Genomic DNA, 21817 nt, shown 5'->3' on the forward strand with positions numbered 1-21817 from the left:
AATCACAAATGTTTTCATTCTGTTTTTACTTTCAAGCCTTCCTCTTTTGATCTTTTACACAAGGTAAGATTTATTCACACCATCACCTTTTTCCTAAAATAACCAAGATTGGGAGACTTTTTCCTTCTACTCTGATTAGGGATGTAAATGAACCAAACGGTTCGCGAGTTATTCGGAGCTCAGTTCGATAAAAAACTCGTTCGAGTTCGTTCGTTTATCTTATCGAGCCAAGCTTGAGCTCGATTTCGAGCTCGACAGTTTTATCGAGCCGAGCTCGAGCTTAAGGATATTCGGCTCGTGAGCTCGCGAACATGTTCGTTTGTAGACTCACGAGCCAAAAAATGAACCTTAAATCGAGCAAAAAAATGAGCTCTAAAACGAGCCAAAAAAAATTAGTTCTAAAACGAACTTTAAAACGAGCCAAAAAAACGAGCTCTAAAATGAACCCGAAAACAAGCCCGAGCTCACTTAACGAATTAGGCTTGTCAACTATGATAATCGAGCTAATAACAAGCCGAGTTCGAACTGTTCGCAAGCTTGATAATTCCAAATCGAGCCGAGCTCGAGCCTTGTAATAAAAGTTTGATTCGAGCTCGAGCCAAGTTCGATTCGAGCTCGAGCCGAGCTCGAATATAACTTAAACGAGCCGAGCTCGAGCCTAATACTGTTCAGCTCAGTTCGGCTCGTTTACATCTCTAACTCTGATTCTAACGTTGTTATTCCATTAATAATCTGGGATGTATTACATAAAGCCTCCCTGTGTGTTGTAGCAACTACAGTTTGGTAGCTGCTATGACATGAAGTCTGTGTTGTAGCAGTTATGGACCCGTAACTGCTACAACATCATCTTGATTAAAATTAGATTTCACTAACTCCTCCCATCACATTTAATGTGTTATCTGAAAATGATGTTTCAGCTGTTACAATGGTGTAGTAGCTACACCACACTAGTTGTTACAACGTGGACCTCATGTTCACTGTTTGTGAGTTTGATCATGACTCATGAGTCTAATTTAATTTACTGCATCATTATAGGACAACATACTTAAGAAATAAAATAGAAATAATATATACAAAAATAATTTTAGTGGGTGATTAAAAAGATTAGAGAACAAATTCAAGCATGGTGTTTAACATCTATCCCAAAGAGCAATCACAGTAGTTAGTTGACAGTAGCTGCTACATGTCGTAGCAGCTTTCGGGTCTCGAATGGATTGAGGGACTCCAATAGGATCAACGTCATTGAGATATTCTGAACAAAACTCAATTGCTTCTTCTGCTAAATATCTCTGAACAATGCAACCCTCAGGATGTTTTCGATTGCTTACATAACTCTTAAGCACCTTCATGTATCTTTCAAATGGATACATTCATCTAAAGTAAACTGACCCACATAATCGAACTTCTCGAACAAGATGGACAGTTAAGTGAAGCATGATATCGAAGAAAGATAGGGGAAAATATTGCTCCAATAAGCAGAGTGTAACAACCAAGCCAGATTGCAGCTTATCTAACTTGGCTACATCTAGAACTTTGCAACAAATATCTTTGAAGAAGAAGCATAATCTTATGATAGCATATCTAACATGTTTTGGCAACGCATCACGTATAACTATTGGCAAGAAATGCTGCATTAAAACATGACAATCATGAGATTTCAAGCAAGTCAACTTCAACTGATCCATGCACACAATATTATTCATATTCAAAGAGAAACCTTCTGGAACTTTTATATCCTTTAACGACTTGCACACCTGTAACTTTTCTTTTTTTGTGAATGAGCACGCAACAAGAGGATGATATGTTCTCTTCTCCCCAACTATAGGTGTTAATTCAGGCCTAATTCCCATCTCAACCATGTCCAACCTAACTGCCACATTATCTTTGGTTTTTCCTTTAACATTCATCAAAGTATTAATGAGGGATTCAAAGACATTTTTCTCGATGTGCATAACATCGAGACAATGCCTTACATGTAGGTGTTTCCAATAAGGAATATTGAAAAATATTGACTTCTTCTTTCAACATTTTCTGAAAATTGTTGCTCCTAAATCTTTTTCTTCTATATTGACTTCCAACTTATTAGCCTTTGCATTCTTTTTTTTCCCTCTCACACTTATCTTCTTTCCAAACTCACACCTTATGGTAGAAAGTTTGTCAAACAACTTAATCCTAGATAATGGTCTAACTGCTTCTCCAAGTTCCTGCATGTCATTAAACTCCTTCATTTGCCTACGATAGGGATGAAATCGTGATAGGAATCGTCTATGGCCAGAAAATGACATTTTCTTCCCATTTTCAAAGTGATTTGCATAAGTATCTTCTCCGCATATTGGACATGCATAATAACCATGTGTACTACATCCACTAAGGTTATCATAGGCAGGAAAGTCATTGATGGTCCATAATAAGACTGCTTTAAGAGTGAAAAACTGCCTTCGATAAGCATCATAGACTCCATCAACTCCTTCTCATAATTGTTGCAAATCTTCAACTAACACCTCCAGATAGACATCAATATCGTTTCCAGGTTGCTTAGGCCCTGAAATGAGCAAAGGTCTGAACCTAATGGACTCAAGTAAAATTACCAAGAGTTGCTTAACCTCTTGTTAGAAGATACACAACAAGCTAATACAACAAGATATCCTCATCTCACGTTGATACACTTATCTCGAATCAACGTCCTGCAAATAATACGATATATGGATTAGTTAATCACATATACAACAACTAGCTAAACCCCATAACTCAATCCTAATTCGATTAGGTAACTATGTTTCCATTCCATTTGGTAATCCAATACTTCTTCGTAGATAAAATCTTAGTGAATTAATTCAACTAGAGAAATCAACTTATAAATGAAGCTCTAATTTCATAACTAAATAGATTAAACAACCCTAACCATTTAATCTCTAATTAGAGTATGCTGGAAGCATAATCAATCTAAAACTTAGTTACTTCATTATCAATCAATCAACCCATCCACAAAGAATTACAACTACACTGGATTAAGCTAACTTGAGTCAATTATTAAGCATCATAAACCCAACCTACATAGTCCATCCACATGATTAGTTTAGGTTTAATCATATCTGTAACGCCTGAAAATTCTCAAAACACTTTCATAAATATTCTATGATTTTTCTGGAATTTTTAGATATTTTTCCGGAATTTTTCGAGTAGCGGAAGTAGCAAAAATAGTTAGAAGAATAAAAAGGCTTAAGCGAGAATCGAACCCGGAACCTCTCGGGTCCGCTAAACCTTTAGTTAGCCTTAGTAACCGGTGAACCCAGCAGGGTCGTGCTGAAAGAAAGGAGAACCAATTATATTTATATTAGAGTTGGATCGGGTTATCCACTTAATATAAATAGGAAAAACTTAAGTGTGGGTTTGGTTTTTAATTTGGTTCGGCAGCCCTCTCCTCACAAAAACCTCACGCCACTTTTTCTCCAAACCCTCACCGACGCCAACCTCTCTTCCTTCCCTTTCTCTCGGCGCACCAAGGCTAGGCCCCAAAGACATCTTCCGGCGACGACTTCGACACGAGGACGCTCCCCTCCGCGAGAGGAACGTATAGACGCAAGAAGATCGTCGAAAGGATCGTCTTCTCCGGAAAATCTAGCGATTTGAATCGTAAGAAATTACGAATAGAAGGTAAGAAACCCCTCACCTGCAGTATAAGTAGTTCTCGTTTGATTGCATGCTTATAATTTAATTATATGTAGATTTTTATCGATATCTAGAGTGTATTTAATTCTCTTCGCAGATTTAGGGGTTAGTTGAGTATCTCTGGATGGGTCGGGCGCATTTTCCCTCTTCAGATAGAGGTTCTAGACGTCGTCGGGTGCCTAGAGGTAGTCCCCCTATTAGGGAGGAGAGTTGGAGCACACTAGGTGTTCGATAAAATGTTTAGCGCAACATTAGACAGTTTTAACAGCATAGTTAGATGCATAGAAGCATTTAAACCAGCATATCAGTTTTATTTCAGCTTTATGGGACTAGATGTCCAATGGGTGGGCTCCCACAGTCGCCTCTAGGTTCAGACAACTTAGTTCTAGGTTCAGATAACCTAGATTCAGCTAATTAGTATTTCAGTATTTTACTTTCAGCAGCGGCACTGTACTGGATTAGATATCCACTGGGTTGGACTCCCATAGTCGTCCCTAGGTTCAGCTAACCTAGTAAACCCTACTAGATTCGGAACTTGCAATCCCGGGTCTAGTTAGGGATGCGCGCACAGCAAGTACAGTTGTCAGGGCCCTACAGCAGCATGTTTAGTATTTTTATCTATTATACATAATAGTTTTCCAAATCAGTTTTAAAACATAATGGAATTCAGTATTAGCTCAGTTTCAGCTTAGCTCAGCTTATTTCAGTTGTTAAATATGATAGCTTCATATACAGTTCTAGACATGTTATGATCAGTTCTATTTTATGTTCAGCTTATGTTATGCCATGCTTTGTATGATACCATGCCATGCCATGCTTGCATATTCAGTAGGTTTTTCAAACAGCATGATTTAAAAGCATATTTGCATCGTATGCATGATTTAGTGAGGTAGATGGTTTCTTACTAAGCTTTTTAGCTTACAGATACTATTTTCCTTATACTGCAGATACAGGTAAAAGGAAAATGGACTAGCAGTGGAGGCTGGAGGTCAGTGCAGTTGAGGATGTGTGTGGCAGGAACTGGAATAAAGATCCTAGGGATCTAGTTTTATTTTACTACGCATTAGAACTTGAAACAAGTCTAGTTATTAAAGTCTTGTTCTCTTTTCCCTTATGCTTCACATTCTAGTATGGTTAATGGTATGAACCAGTGAACATGCATTATATTATGTCTTGAATGTTGCCCAATGCATGATAGAATAGTTATTAGCATTTGTAGAGTTGTTTCACTGATTTTGGCACGAAATCTGCTGAAATCAGAGTTTCAGCTCGAAATCAGAAACCCCTGATCGGTCAACAGACCGATCAGGGAGTCTCTGATCGGTCGGTAGACCGATCAGGGATTTGGTTTCTGCGAACAGAAACTTTCTGTTCGTTCCCTGATCGATCCGTGGATCAGGGGCTGGATCGCGGCTCACTGATCGGTCAGCAGACTGATCAGTAAGCCACTGATCGGTCTCATTGACCGATCAGGGACCAGCTGGATCGGTCGGTAGACCGATCCAGCAGCGTACAAAATTGCAGCCTAGTTATGGATCGGTCGGTTGAACGATCCGGAGGTTCCTACCGTACCAGTATCAGTAGATCGGTCTGTGGATCGATCCGAAGTTTATTATCAGTTGTAAACACCTCCCCTAGCATGTGTACAACTCCTAGGTACACCTAGAATATTAAGATCAAATTTTAAAGATAATAGTTTGGCAAAATTTTAGATTAGCCAGTTTTCCGCACAGTATAGTTTAGCATAATTGTAGCGACCGGCCTTACAGCCAGTACCCAGAAGGTGGGTCGTTACAATATCATCCAACAAATCCAATAATTCTCAATCAACACAATCATTTTCTCCTCCAATTCACATTCATATTTAGTAATCCATATACAACCAAACTTAACAACATCATCAATTAACAAATCAAATCAAAGCAGAATTGAAATTCAACTCTAAAACTCACCCAAATTGGATTTCTCCTCTGTCAACTCATGGTTGGAGGAGTTTCCTGTTAGTAATTAGCCCTAAGAGCCAATCATGAGATGATTAGGCCTTTTGGTTACTAATTGAGTTAGACTCAAATGAACCCACTCATTGGATTGAGTCCAATCCGAATTAGACACATTGGATTAATGGGTTAGACTCAATGGGTTAGACTTATTGGGTTATTAGATTAATGGTTAATCCAATATAATAAATCCAACCAATTAAGAGGAATACAAAGAGACAAAAAACCCTTGGTATTCATTAGATGAATATAAATAGGTTTTTGGATTTTATTTTTCATTAGATGAAAAAAAGGTGACTCTTGAGATTCCATCTTCTTCCTCCTCCTTCCATGGTCGATTCTTGATGTTTGGTCGAACCATGCTTCTTACTATCACAAGAAGATGGTTCTTCTCTGAAGGCTTCGTTCGTACAACGAACGAAGGATATGTTCGTGTGGATACCGTAGAGGCGCGGACGCTTGAACGCACTGAGATCTGGATCCAAAGAAAATGTTGCTGTCGGGATTGCGAAGGGCACGCAACAAAGCTATAATCCTATCATGTAGCTTAGCATAGATTATTGCCATGAAAATTGTTTCTTCCCTTCGCATGGATCCGCTGGATAAGAGGATATAGTATTTTTCCGCTCATGATAGAAATGGATCACTAATATGGTTATGATAATTTTAAAAAAAAATTAATTGCTAATGTGAAGTTTTCTTACATGTTTTTTTGTTGGCATAATAATTTTCAAGACCATTTAGGTAACTTAAAAATATTATAATTATCAATTTATCTTTATACAATATAAACATTTCTTTACATACTTTAAATAACTTCCTACGTTGAAAGAATAAAATCTTAAGTTATCCTTATCACATAAATGTAACATATGTTTTTAACCATATAAATAGTAGATCCAAATGGAAATATTATTCAATTAAATTTAAAAGCTGATCAAGTTTGATTTTCACATCCATCTTAATATTAGAGACATGATAATGGACTCAAGTAAAATTAGCTTAGCTATCCTCTTTATGTTATCCATTTTTATTATTCCGACAACATCTAGAGAGCTTGCTACTACACCATCTTCGACAGGAATTGATTTTATTGAATTACTATGTAAGCTATTAATATTATTTTCATACATTGTTTGAAAGCATAAATCTAAAGGCATCAGAGTGAAATATGCTATGAAACTAAGTGACATTACATATTTAGATAATCACCTTATCTTTACTGTTCCTAAATTTAAATCTCAAAGTTTTTATACAAAATATTTATTTTTGTGTGTATGATTATCAAATTACAAATACTAAAAGTACTCATTTCAATTTACTAATATGCAGTTCTCCAACTTGCTGAAATTGCGGAAAAAGGACAAGGCATATTTTTCCCAAGGAATCAATTAATTGGAAATCGTAACATGAAATGTTGGCTTTGCTTGGATCCCCCTAGACCGCATGATTAGTCATATCTATATGAAATAAATATATCTTAAATAAACTACTTTTAAAAATATCTATTTGAGATGTGTGCATGAATCATATTTAAGTGATCTAAGATAATATACCTCAAATTATTTTTTAAAATATTAATAGAAATATTGAGCCTATAAAAAATGAATATACTTTCTATAAAAGCATTTAAATTAGATATAAATTTATCATTTGAAAAAATTATTGGAATTTTTATTAGTAATCTTAAGAATATACTAAAGTATATTATAGTTTATATTAATATTAACTAAAATAAAGCTATAGTAAAAGATGCAATGAACAAGTAAATAAGAAACTATTCAATTAAAAAATTATAACAATGCTTATAAGTGTCAAGATTTGGTAACTATATATTAGAGTGTATACTAAAAGCCTAGATTTTGGTATAAACATTTATCTAGAAATAAGAATCATATTGGTCAAATGTCTACATTTGTGATAAATGTAGTTGTTCAATTAATTTATATTGTAGATAACATGGTGTGTGGTGTCATACACAGAGGATCATGTTATCAGTACCTTATAAATTATAAACAGTAGCTCACGACCAAGATGGAAAGGAACAAACCATTTGAAGGTCGTAGTGTAATTAGGTATTAGTTTATCTTAACTATATAATTACACTAGTACACTTAGATTGTATTGAGTAGGACCATTAGAGGTCATTTCTTTTATACTGACTTTATAAAGAAACAAAGACCTCAGTTATTATGGAAGTGTGTGCTCTTAATCCTAATATAATAACAAGCACATATATTTGATATTTATTTCTTTAATTTGTCAATGGGTGAGATTTAGTTCCATGAATCAATAAGCCCGATAAGTTGGGAAATGATATCACTTATAGTGTGTGTTGTTGATTATAGAAGGAAACTGTGTCCTAGAGATACTAGGTTGAGAATGTCTCCAAGAGGAGCTCAAAAGGATTGTCATGTTAAACCCTGCAGGTGGACTTAGTCCGACATGATGATGAAGTTGAGTGGTACTACTCTTGGAGCTAGATATTAATTAAGTGAGTTGTCAGTAACTTACTTAATTAGTGGACATTTGTTATCTTAAACACAGGGAGACTAACACACTCATAATAAGAAGGAGCCCAAAATGTAATTTGGGATTGGTGCGGTAGTTCAATAATAGTTCTTTAGTGGAATGAATTATTATTGATAAATTGTGTGTTCGGGGCGAACACGGGATGCTTAATTTTATCGGGAGACCAAAACCAATTCCTCCTCTCGGTCCCTATCGTAGCCTCTTAATTATAGAGTACTATACCCACCTATACCCACCTTCTTACCCATCCTATAAGGGGCCGGCCAAGCTAGCTTGGAGACCAAGCTAGGGCCGGCCATGTTTTGGTTCATGGGTGAATTCATGTGGCCGGCCCTAGCTTGAACTCAAGCTTAGGTGGCCGGCCCTATTAAAATAAAAAGGAATTTTATTTTTTAAAATTTTCTTATGTGGATAACATGATTTAAAAGAGAGTTTAAAAATTTAAATCTTTCCTTTTATAAGATTCTACAAAAGATTAAGAGAAGAGTTAAATCTCTTTCCTTATTTGTAGATTAAAAGGTTGATTTTAATTTTGGTAAAAACTTTCCTTTTAATCATGTTCATGATTTAAAAGAGAGTTTAAAAATTAAATATCTCTTTTATAAAGCTTCTACAAGGATTAAGAAAAGATTAGATATCTTTCCTTATTTGTATATTGGAAGAGATTTTAATTTTTAAAGATAACTTTCTTTTTATCCACATATTTAAAAGAAATATTTTAATTTATAAAATTTCCTTTTTATTGACCATCATGAAGGGAAAATTATTAGAGAAATTTTTTATAAAATTTCCGGAAACAAATTAGGAAAGTTTTAATTCTTGATTGAATTAAACTTCCCTTGCTTGGTTTAAAGTGGCCGGCCACATTGTTGATGAGAAAAAAATTTATTTTTAATTAAATAAATTTTCCTTATCAATGGAAAAAGAATTAAGGAAATTTTTATTTAAATTTCCTTATTTGCTAAGGCCAAGGATTATAAAAGAGAGGGTAGAGGTGCCTTCATGGCTAACAACTCTATTATTTTTCCTCTCTCTTTTTCTTCCTTGGTGTGGCCGGCCATCCTCTCCTCCTTTCTTCTCTTTGATGGCCGAACCTCATCCTTCTTGTGGAGACCCATATGGTGGCCGATCAAGTTTAGAGAAGAAGAAGAAGAAGGAGAGAAAGAAAGCTTTGTTTCTAGCATCCCTTGGAGCATGGTGGTGGTGGCCGAACCTCTTCATCCTAGAAGAAGTTTTGATGGCCGAAATTTGCAAGGAAGAAGAAGGTGCTTGGTGGTTCTCATCTCGGAAGATCGTTGCCCACACAACGTCCGAGGTTAGAAGAGGAATACGGTAGAAGATCAAGAGATTTTTCTAAAAGGTATAACTAGTAATTTTTCTTTCCGCATCATACTAGTTATTTTTGGAAATAATACTAAATACAAGAGGCATACGATTCTAGAGTTTCGAATTTGTTTTCGATATAGTGTTCTTTTGTTTTTTTTTTGTGATTTGATTGTTCTTTTCGGTTAACCTAAAGTTATTTTAGGAAATTAAATATTAGCTTTCTATAAAAGGTTTTGTCTAGTCGGTGGTGGTTGCTCCCATATCCAAGAAGGTCATGTGCCTCGCCACGTCAGTACTGGGAACCGATTATGGAAATTAATATTTAATGGAATTAATAACTTAAGGTGACTTGGGTCGAACGTGTTAAGTTCCGCAGGAGATCCAAGTCAAAACCTAAAAGAACAAATAGATTAAGTTTTGGATCAAACGTGTTAAGTTCCGCAGGCGATCCAAAATTTAATTTAAAAGAACACATGGTAGCTAGGAAAAGGTAAAGACCTTTGTAAAAAATTTTGTAGAACCTCTAGGCTTTCCGAGTAGCAACCAACAATTGGTATCAGAGCTAGGGTTTTGCCTCTGTGTATTTGGTATTAGTTTAATTATGCACATGTCATACATAATTTAGACAGGATAATAGTAGGATGTGCTAACTTTGTGGATGCAGGATCCAACTATTATGACTTATAGTTTTATGTGTGTGATTGGACCCTTGGACATGTCAAGGGCATTTATATGTGTGTGCATGATTGTATTATAAAATGCAGCAGGAGTTGTATTTAGTTTTATTAGGATTTTATTTTTGATCTAGATACATGTACATTCCTTTTATGGAATATAGGATCAAAATTGTAAAATTCTATTTATGTCGCGGATCGAATCTTGCAAAGCGTGGAACTTTCTAAGGACCAGAGGCGCAGCGGAACAAGGAGCAAGATGGATGCGACAGCTAGACCCGGTGGCGGTGGCCAAATATGGCAGCAACTTGGGATGACAACACACGAAGGATAACTAGAGATAAAAGCCATAATAGTTGAAAATTAGATTTTCTATTTATTTCTTTTATATTGTGCTGTGTGTGCATGTTTGTTTACAAGTTTAGTAGGCTAGCATAGTTAAAATTCCTCATTAATAAATAACTAAGTGGAAGAGGGATTTTTAAGTAAATCCCATGGTCTCCATTACCGATTTGTAAGTGATGCAAACAAGCTTGTGCGTTGGCTCTGAGTGCCTTCCTCCATAACGGATGAGCTAGTTTGCAGATCACTAGAACAGACTTCCATTTTTGGATGACTATAGGAAGTTAATTAAGAGCGTGTGATCTTCCCCAACGGAAGGGGCATAATCTTATTAATGGACTTAGTGTCAAGTAATGGTATACACTTGGACACATCTAATAGTATCCTCCCCATCGGAGTCACTGTTATTATTTGTGTGACCAAATGAAACCAACTATTAATTTGTCATAAAACTAGGTTGACAAGATAATAAAATTAAAGGGTTAAAACCCCTCTTACAAATGATTGATTTTGTATACGTCCATACTAACGTGGCATACAAAATTAACGGTGTTTGAGATAATTTTATTTGTCATAAAGTTACGTTGACAAGATAGTTAATGGGTAAAACCCTCCTCTTACAAATGTTGATTTTGTATACGTCCACACTAACGTGGCATGCAAAATTCACGGTGTTTTGAGGTGTTGGTAAATTTAAATAATATTGTTAGAGGAATCAATATTATTTTAAATTTAGAAGTCTTGACCAAATATTTGATTAAAGATAGACCAACTATTAATTTTATTCGTCATAAAGTAAAGTTGACGAGATAATAAAATTAAATGATAAAATTTCCTCTTTGATTTTGTATACGTCCACACTAACGTGGCATACAAAATTCATGGGGATTTTTAAGGAGTTGGTCTTAACCAAATATTTTTGTGATTCTTAGGATGATGGTCAATCCCTAGCTGATATACTTTAGGATAGACTTAGTGGTCCCAATTATAATTGATTGGAAATAGGATTTGGACATTAAGGTAGACTATCCTCTCAGAACTAAGAACAATATAGGTGTATTTTATTCATTAGTTGAAAAATGTTTAGTGGTGTTATCTACCAGAACCTGGAGTGTAGATACAGATGCCATTAATCATGTCCGCAATTCATTGCAGGGTTCCAGGAAACCCGACAACTAAATGGAAATAAAAACACCGTCCACATGGGCACTGCTGTAAAAGTGACAGCTGTTGCAGTGGGAGATGTTTATCTTTTGATAAAAATAAAACATGGATTTTTGAGTAATTGTCTTTACGCACCAAGTTTAGAAAGAACTAGTTTTCAGTTTCTAAACTATTTAAAGAACATGATATTCTGCCTCTTTTAATAACAAAGTTGTTATTAAGAAAAAGAGGGAAATTATTTGTTCTGGTACGTTGGTTGGCAATTTATAAATCCAATAACTCTCACGATGCAACAAATGGAAATTAGTAACACATCTTCTAACTTTAAGAGAAAGTAACCTTCGGAAATGAACCAATTATATCTTTGGCATCTAAGGCTAGGTTATATTAACTTGAGTATGATTCATTGGTAGCTGATGAACTTTTGGGTTCATTAGTAGTGGAAATCTTTCCAACCTGCGAGTCTTACTTGGAAGGAAAAATAACCAAGAAGCTTTCAAGTCTAAGGGGTATGGAGTCAAAGATATGTTGAAATTGGTTCATTCTGATTTGTGTGATCCTATGACTATCCAAGCAAAAGGTTGTTTTAAATATTTCTTCTATTTTATAGACAACTATTTGATATACGGATACATTTACTTGATGTGCCACAAGTCTAAGTGCTTTGATTAGTTCAAAGAGTATGAGGCTGATGTGGAGAAATGTCAAGGTAAAAGTATCAAGACACTACGGTGAGATCGTAGTGGCAAGTACCTCTTGGGAGAATTTAGGAGTCACTTATCAGAAGTAGGGATTCAATCCCAACTAACTACACCTAGGTATATCCCAACAGAATGGTGTAGAAAAAGGAAGGTATAGGACTCTTATGGAAATAAGTAGATTGATGATGAGTTATTTAGAAAATTACCAAATTCATTTTAAGGATATACTCTGGAAACGGAAGTGAACATAGTACCTTCCAAAGTCAGAACTCTCTACTCATATAGAATTGCTGAATAGGTGTAAGCCTATTTTGAAGCATATTCGGATTCGGGTAGTCCAGCTGTAAAATACCGAAAATTATAAGGGAATTTTCCGGAATTTGTAGAAATTTTTTTGGAAATTTTTCGGAGCTCGTATGGACAAGTTAATGGGGACAAAAACAGGGTCCGGGAAAGGCCTGTTTAGGCTACCCTATTTAAGAGAGGAAATGTATATATATTTCCTTTTCTTTTTATTTATTTATTTATTTTTATTTCTTTTTCCTTTATTAGTGTCGCCGTTTCCTTCCCCTTGCCGAACCCGAGTGCACCTCGCATCCTCTCCGCGCACCCGACGCCGCCGACGCCTTCTCCTCCTTGCCCTAACCGCCGGCCCCGGCGGTTCTCTCCTCTGCCGACGCCGGCGACCCTCCTCTCTGCCTTGGTCTCTGCCGCCGGCGACGAGAGCCACCACCGACCCCCTGTTGCCCTAGCCGTGGGGATACCGAGCACAGGGCCGACCGAGCCCCCCATCCCGATCCTTTCCTCTTTGCTCCAAGTCGTGCCCTAGTGCTTTACTGCCGTCGCTGCTCCTCTGCACAGTGTCGGCCAGTGAACCCTAGCTCCGGTTGCCATCACCTCTGTGCCAACGGCCAACACCACTGCTTCTCCTATGGGGCTTCTTCCAGATTCAACGAGGGACGAACCTTTCAGACACCCTCTCCTCTTCGGTATCAAGAGGAAGAGTTTTGTGTTCACCAAAATAGTACTTGGATCTCGTTCATTCTGGAGAAATTTCAGATTAGGGTAAGTTGTTTGAATTATGGGTGTGATCCTTGAGGAATTGGGTCTGATATTGATTTTTGTCGTGTTAATTGTGATTTAGGTTTATCTGTTTGGGAGATTGGCAATTTATCCTTGCTCCGACTGTTGATTTACAGAAGCAACGTTTCCAATCAGATTTGGACAAGTTGTAGAGGTAATTTTGTATATGTACTATATTTCATTTTTGTTGTGGACTGGTTAGGGTGCCCTAATTCTACATAATCGTGATATGTGGTTTGAGTGAATTTGGGTTTTAACCATTTTGTTGATGATTGATAGATAGGTTAATAACTAATGTTAACCTAGGTATACGTGTTGAATTAAGGAATGGATAAGATTATTAAATAGGTTTGGAGATTTTTATTTAGCTATATAGCTAAATACCTTATCTGTTTAATAACGCAGGACTCTGATTCGAGACCGTATCTCGACGGGTATCTTGATTCCCGGATTGGACCATTTTATCGGAGGCGGGTACTTTGACTTATGTCTTTTGATATGCATGATAATATGTTTAACATATAACAATAATTGTGTTATCTGTTTGTTTCGGTTGGTCGCTACATGATTAGTTACATGTTTGTTTGTTTATTTATGCTGCACTGCATGATATCTACCTGATCACATATGCTTTAGGTAGTGAACCAACCACATGCTATGATATGTTCTGGATCTAGGGTTTATTTGATACCCTATTTGATTGGTGTACCTTCTATTTGATACTTCTTCCAGTGGTACACACTTGTATCTAGTTATATGGACTATGCCATGTTTTTAGTGTCATGCATCATGATTGCATGCTGTGCGATTGTCGGCTCCACTTTGGTTGAGCCCATCGCCAGTTACATGTACTGCACACACCACCCATGGATTAGTTGTATATCTGGCTGGAGTGTGGCGGTTCTTGCTTCGTTGGTCCGAGGACTCAGGTAGCCGCAGCCGCCCGCCTGCTTGGCTCCGCTGGCATTTAGGGTAGCAGCCGCAGATGGTGGACTCGTTTGGCTCCGCTGGTCGAGACTCAGTGGTAGCCGGTAGAGATTTCCTCCCGTCGTTGTGTACGGGAGATGAGAGCATTGAGCTCCCCATTTATGATTTGGGGCCAGAGGAGAGTACTCCGACAGCTCCACTCAGTCACTGTCAGGAGCAGTGATGTCCGAGTGCACGGTCACCATATGCATTTATTGCATTTTATTGTTGTGATTGCTGCACTTATATGCTACATTTGTATGGATGCATTTGATTGACATGCATACAGGATTATGATTTCTTCGGTCTGACGACTTGTTACCTTTGTACCTTGATCCCGGTTAGTACAGTTATCTCTTGATTTCGTTTCAGTTGCATTTATTCCTTCTCGTATTCAGAAGATTGTACGCATGATTAGTGTTGTCTGTTATTTATTTTATTATGCATATCAGTTGTACCTGCTGAGTGTTGGACTCACCCCGCCTCCATTGTTGATATTTTCAGGTTGAGGCTGTCCGGAGCAGTTCCAGTCGCTAGCCCCCATATGCACGTAGAGCTAGTTCTCTACTAGTTCGTTATTGGTTTTATTTTGGCCTTTTTCTATATCAGACTTTGTTTTAGTATTGTCTTTGGATTTTTCCTATAGATATTGTATGGATTGACACCTTTTTATGGATTTTTAATATGGTATTGGATTTCATTCTACTACGTACCTGCCTGGACGGCACAAGAGGTGAGTTCGTTGGATTTGAGCTTTACGAGTGTAGTGGAGTAGGGTGGATTTTGAGTCAGAGTCCTATTGTTATTGATTACTATTATTAACTGCGTGGTTGTGACAGCCAGAGGCTGAATATCTTTATAAACTGCGTGGTGTTTGTTTTTATTTATTGTTATCATTCCAGCCGCCTGTGGCTGATGTATATGTGATATGTAGAAAGTTTCATATTGTCCGCCGTACAGGGGAGATGCTGCCGAAATTTCTTCGGACAGAGACTCCTCTGGGGCGTGACAATTCAGTGCACATATGCTGAAGAGAGACAATGATAAGTTGGACAGGAATTCACTTGTTTGTGGGTTATCCTAGAGAAATGAAAGTAGGTTTATAGTCTTAAAAATCAGAAGGTTATTAGCATCAATGACCGATTTTTAGAAAAGGACTATGTAATAAACCTCATGCCCATAAGTAAATTTGTTCTTAAGGAAATAATAAAGGACATGTCTAATCTAGTACCAACTGTACAAGATGAAATATCACAAGAAACTGCAATACGTATCATAAATGATACACAATTACAGATAGTGCCTCATCGTAGTGGGAGGGTTGTTAGGTAACCTAAAAAGATTTATGTTTTGGGAGAGTTTTTGGACTCGATCCCTGGAGGACATGAACCTGATCTCCGGACATATGACGAAGCACTCCAAGATAAAGATGCAATATCTTGGCAAAGAGTAATGAATAATAGAATTAGAATATATGTATTCTAATAAAATCTGGAAGCTTATAGAACCACCAAATGGTATAAAAGCCTTTGGGGTGTAAAAAGGTCTATATTAGGAAAAGAGGGATAGACAGGAAGGTAGAAACTTTCAAAGCAAGGCTAGATGAAAAAGGAAACTTTTTCACTGGTAGCCATGCTTAAGTCTATCCGGATTCTTTTATCTATTTGGCAAATGGATGTCAAGACAGCATTCCTTAATGGAAGTCTTGAAGAAAACATCCATATAAAGCAACCAGAAGGGTTCATTGCAAAGGGCTAAGAGCATCTTGTGTGTAAGCTCAATCAGTCTATGGACTGAGGCAAAGCTTCAAGGTCTTGGAACATCCGGTTTATCAAAGTAATCCAGATCTATGGATTTAGTAACCGGATAAGTCTTGTGTATACAAAAGATGTGATAGAAACGTGGTGGTATTTCTTGTACTATACTTAGATAACATTTTTGGTAGTTGGAAACAATATCAAAATGTTGTCAGAAGTAAGGGTATGGTTGTCCAAAATAATTCGATATAAAAGGACTTGGGAGAATGTATATATTCTTGAGATCAAAGTAATAAGGGATCGCAAGAAAAGAATATTTTACTTATCCCAAGCTTTATACATCGGAAAAATCCTTGCTCGTTTTAAGCATACAAAACTCCAAGAAAGGTTTCTTACCTTTTCAGGATGGAGTAACTTTATCTAAAGATATGTCTCTGTAGACATCAAAGGAGATAAAGGAAATAAAGCCAGTTCTTTATGCTACGGCTGTTGGAAGCCTAATGTATGCTATGCACTGATTAGAACCAAAGGTAGTTAGAGATATCAAAGTAACCCTGGACAAGGACAGTGGACTGCAGTAAAGCATATATTGTAGTACCTTAGAGGCACTAGAGATTATATGCTAGCTTAAAAGGCAGTTAATTTAGTCCTTGTGGGTTGCATGGATTTTGACTTCCAATCGGATAGGGACAATAATAAGTCAACCTCGGGGTTTTGTGTTTACTTTAGGAGGTAAAGTCATAACTATGGAAGAGTGATAAGCATAGGTGTTTTTCTGGACTCCACCATAGAAGCTTAGTATATGGCAAGCCTCTGAGGTAGCCATAAAAGCTGAATGACTCAATAACCTCAAGATAGACTTAGATATGATTTCTGGTTTGTCCAAAAAATTATTACAATTTATTGTAATAATGTTGGTGCAGTAGCAAACTCGAAGAAACCATAAGTCTATAAAGCAAGTAAACACAATAGAGCGCAAGTACCACCCAATACGAGGAATCGTATAAACGAGAAGAAGTTGTTGCCGCCTAGATTACATCAGGTGATGACCTATAGATCCTTTCACTAAGGTCTTTAAGGAAAGAGCTTTTGATGGGCATGTTGAAGGGATGGAATCAGATGTATAGCAGCAGATATGGCAGCTTAGTCTTTTAGTATAAGTGGGAGATTATTAGAGTGTATACTAAAAGCCTAGCTTTTGGTATAAACATTTATCTAGAAATAAGAATCATATTGGTCAAATGTCTACATTTGTGATAAATGTAGTTGTTCAATTAATTTATATTGTAGATAACATGGTGTGTGGTGTCACACACAGAGGATCATGTTATCAGTACCTTATAAATTATAAACAATAGCTCACGACCAAGATGGAAAGGAACAAACCATTTGAAGGTCGTAGTGTAATTAGGTATTAGTTTATCTTAACTATATAATTACACTAGTACACTTAGAGTGTATTGAGTAGGACCATTAGAGGTCGTTTCTTTTATACTGACTTTATAAAGAAACAAAGACCTCAGTTATTATGGAAGTGTGTGCTCTTAATCCTAATATAATAACAAGCACATATATTTGATATTTATTTCTTTAATTTGTCAATGGGTGAGATTTAGTTCGATGAATCAATAAGCCCGATAAGTTGGGAAATGATATCACTTATAGTGTCTGTTGTTGATTATAGAAGGAAACTGTGTCCTAGAGATACTAGGTTGAGAATGTCCCCAAGAGGAGCTCAAAAGGATTGTCATGTTAAAACCCTGCAGGTGGACTTAGTCCGACATGACGATGAAGTTGAGTGGTACTACTCTTGGAGCTAGATATTAATTAAGTGAGTTGTCAGTAACTTACTTAATTAGTGGACATTTGTTATCTTAAACACAGGGAGACTAACACACTCATAATAAGAAGGAGCCCAAAAATGTAATTTGGGATTGGTGCGGTAGTTCAATAATAATTCTCTAGTGGAATGAATTATTATTGAAAAAATTAAGTTGTGTGTTCGGGGCGAACACGGGATGCTTAATTTTATCGGGAGACCAAAACCAATTCCTCCTCTCGGTCCCTATCGTAGCCTCTTAATTATAGAGTACTATACCCACCTATACCCACCTTCTTACCCATCCTATAGGGGGCCGGCCAAGCTAGCTTGGAGACCAAGCTAGGGCCGGCCATGTTTTGGTTCATGGGTGAATTCATGTGGTCGGCCCTAGCTTGAACTCAAGCTTAGGTGGCCGACCCTATTAAAATAAAAAGGAATTTTATTTTTTAAAATTTTCTCATGTGGATAACATGATTTAAAAGAGAGTTTAAAAATTTAAATCTTTCCTTTTATAAGATTCTACAAAAGATTAAGAGAAGAGTTAAATCTCTTTCCTTATTTGTAGATTAAAAGGTTGATTTTAATTTTGGTAAAAACTTTCCTTTTAATCATGTTCATGATTTAAAAGAGAGTTTAAAAATTAAATATCTCTTTTATAAAGCTTCTACAAGGATTAAGAAAAGATTAGATATCTTTCCTTATTTGTAGATTGGAAGAGATTTTAATTTTTAAAGATAACTTTCTTTTTATCCACATGTTTAAAAGAAATATTTTAATTTATAAAATTTCCTTTTTATTGACCATCATGAAGGGAAAATTATTAGAGAAATTTTTTATAAAATTTCCGAAAACAAATTAGGAAAGTTTTAATTCTTGATTGAATTAAACTTCCCTTGCTTGGTTTAAAGTGGCCGGCCACATTGTTGATGAGAAAAAAATTATTTTTAATTAAATAAATTTTTCTTATCAATGGAAAAAGAATTAAGGAAATTTTTATTTAAATTTCCTTATTTGCTAAGGCCAAGGATTATAAAAGAGAGGGTAGAGGTGCCTTCATGGCTAACAACTCTATTATTTTTCCTCTCTCTTTTTCTTCCTTGGTGTGGCCGGCCATCCTCTCCTCCTTTCTTCTCTTTGATGGCCGAACCTCATCCTTCTTGTGGAGACCCATATGGTGGCCGGATCAAGTTTAGAGAAGAAGAAGAAGAAGGAGAGAAAGAAAGCTTTGTTTCTAGCATCCCTTGGAGCATGGTGGTGGTGGCCGAACCTCTTCATCCTAGAAGAAGTTTTGATGGCCGAAACTTGCAAGGAAGAAGAAGGTGCTTGGTGGTTCTCATCTCGGAAGATCGTTGCCCACACAACGTCCGAGGTTAGAAGAGGAATACGGTAGAAGATCAAGAGGTTTTTCTAAAAGGTATAACTAGTAATTTTTCTTTCCGCATCATACTAGTTATTTTTGGAAATAATACTAAATACAAGAGGCATACGATTCTAGAGTTTCGAATTTGTTTTCGATATAGTGTTCTTTTGTTTTTTTTTTGTGATTTGATTGTTCTTTTCGGTTAACCTAAAGTTATTTTAGGAAATTAAATATTAGCTTTCTATAAAAGGTTTTGTCTAGTCGGTGGTGGTTGCTTCCATATCCAAGAAGGTCATGTGCCTCGCCACGTCAGTACTGGGAACCGATTATGGAAATTAATATTTAATGAAATTAATAACTTAAGGTGACTTGGGTCGAACGTATTAAGTTCCGCAGGAGATCCAAGTCAAAACCTAAAAGAACAAATAGATTAAGTTTTGGATCAAACGTGTTAAGTTCCGCAGGCGATCCAAAATTTAATTTAAAAGAACACATGGTAGCTAGGAAAAGGTTCAGACCTTTGTACAAAATTTTTGTACAGTGGAACCTCTAGGCTTTCCGAGTAGCAACCAACACTATAGTCCCCACGAGGTTCCCATTTGGCTAAAGGGGGGCAGACTAGGTACGGGGCAAAGGACCAATTCTCCGAGGGTGCATATCTTTTTGAAAAAAAAAAACCCTTTCACCCCCTAACCACTTGGCGGTAGACTATAAATTAAACCCGTTATTTACCTCCCTTTATATAACTTAGGGACCGGTTGTCAGGGCCTCATAGGGTGAGCATAATAACCTTTTATAATAAAAATATTTGTTACATATAATTTAGTGTAAAAATAGCATCACTTTTTTTTACTATAATTATTAATTTTAATATAAAATATGCTTTAAATTGTAATTATTCAACTTTTTGACTATAAAAATCCTAAAATTTAGTTGATAATTTAAAAAATAGATATAATGAAAAAAAATATATTGATGATAATAAATAAAAAAAATATCAATACTATGAAATATTTAAATGAAAACATAAATTTTTTTACAAAGTTTCAATTGATCAAAAAAATATTTTTATTATTATCCATACATATTTAAATGAAAACATAAGTTTAACCCTATGTTGCTTGAAAAAAATATACAAATCACTAAAAATTTTAAAGTTTCAAAGAAAGGTTTTCTTGAAAAATCACAAAGTTACATGAACATCATCAAAATTTTCAAAAATGATACAAAGTTGAAAGATGACTATAAGTTTCATTAAATTCAACATTAAATGGCTTAGTTTTGAATCAATACAAGAAAAAACTTTACTTTTAAATACAAACTAAAAAGAAAATTTAAATTCGATTTTTGATATAAATATAACCTATCAATACATTGAACTTCTCCTGAGCTAATCAATGATTACTATTTTGATACTTTTGATTCAATAAAAAAATTATAAATTCTTGTTTATTAGCTTACCATCTCACTTGAAATTTAAGAGTCTCAATACAAATATTAAGTTCAGCCTTATATTTTGATTGAGACATAAATAATGTATCAAAACTTTGTTATGTGATGATGCAAATCTAACCTTGCAAAGCAAAGCAACAACCATAATATAAAGATATTGGTTGAAATTCAACATGGTCTGCTTTTCTAAAATACTATATGGAAGAGTTAATTATTTGTGGAAAAAATTTAAATTTGACCTGAATAGATTCACCATTTACTCCATACGAACCCATATCCTAAAAAAAAAACTTTTATTTCATAGCTTCTATTAAATACTCCAAGATAGGAATTTTGCTTCTTAGATTCCTTGTAAACAATCCATTTTTTATAGAAATTAACCCTTTATCTCTCAACATCATGTCCCACATGGATTTCTAGTCCTTGATCCCAATTATTGATTGCTTGATATTGGTTTCAGAGCCATAGGTTTACGAGGTCTATTATACATGTTTCTGATTTTATGGTTTATTTTTTTCGATGCGACTTTTGAGTTCTAGGACTAGGCAACTATAGGGCATCTCCATGATATAGGAAAAGAAGTAATATTTCTGGTGATTATCTTATCTTTTGTGTTGACTACCTTTTATACGTCATGGATAGACACTCTCCAAATTAGTTAGATTGTGTATCTATTTCTATACCTGTCTAGTAGGTATTCATTAACTTGGTGTAGCATGATGATACTTAGTCAATCAACACTATTTTCAATTGTGGTCATTGTTGACAATGGAAGTGACTAGTTGACAAGTGGAAGACTCTACCTTGATGAAGAGAATGTTGATTCTCTAGTAGCACCGACTGAAATGGAGTTGGAAATTGAGGGTCGAATCTATCAACAACCTAGTGGAGATTAGAGATTATAGTCTCAGAGAAATAATCCTACCCTACCAGCGGTCATACCAACTCTTGCTACTACCATCTAGGTGAAAG

General features: G+C 35.9%; 1 long non-coding RNA gene across 1 annotated transcript; it reads left to right on the forward strand.

Moving 5' to 3' along the window:
• The first annotated feature begins 13428 nt into the window (after positions 1 to 13428).
• LOC122030824 lies at positions 13429 to 13964 on the forward strand. The gene is made up of 3 exons (XR_006125626.1): positions 13429 to 13470; positions 13550 to 13642; positions 13894 to 13964. It is a non-coding gene; the product is annotated as an uncharacterized LOC122030824 (long non-coding RNA).
• The last annotated feature ends 7853 nt before the right edge of the window (positions 13965 to 21817 follow it).

This window comes from Zingiber officinale, chromosome 11A (genome assembly GCF_018446385.1).
Source record: "Zingiber officinale cultivar Zhangliang chromosome 11A, Zo_v1.1, whole genome shotgun sequence".
Taxonomy (NCBI): domain Eukaryota; kingdom Viridiplantae; phylum Streptophyta; class Magnoliopsida; order Zingiberales; family Zingiberaceae; genus Zingiber; species Zingiber officinale.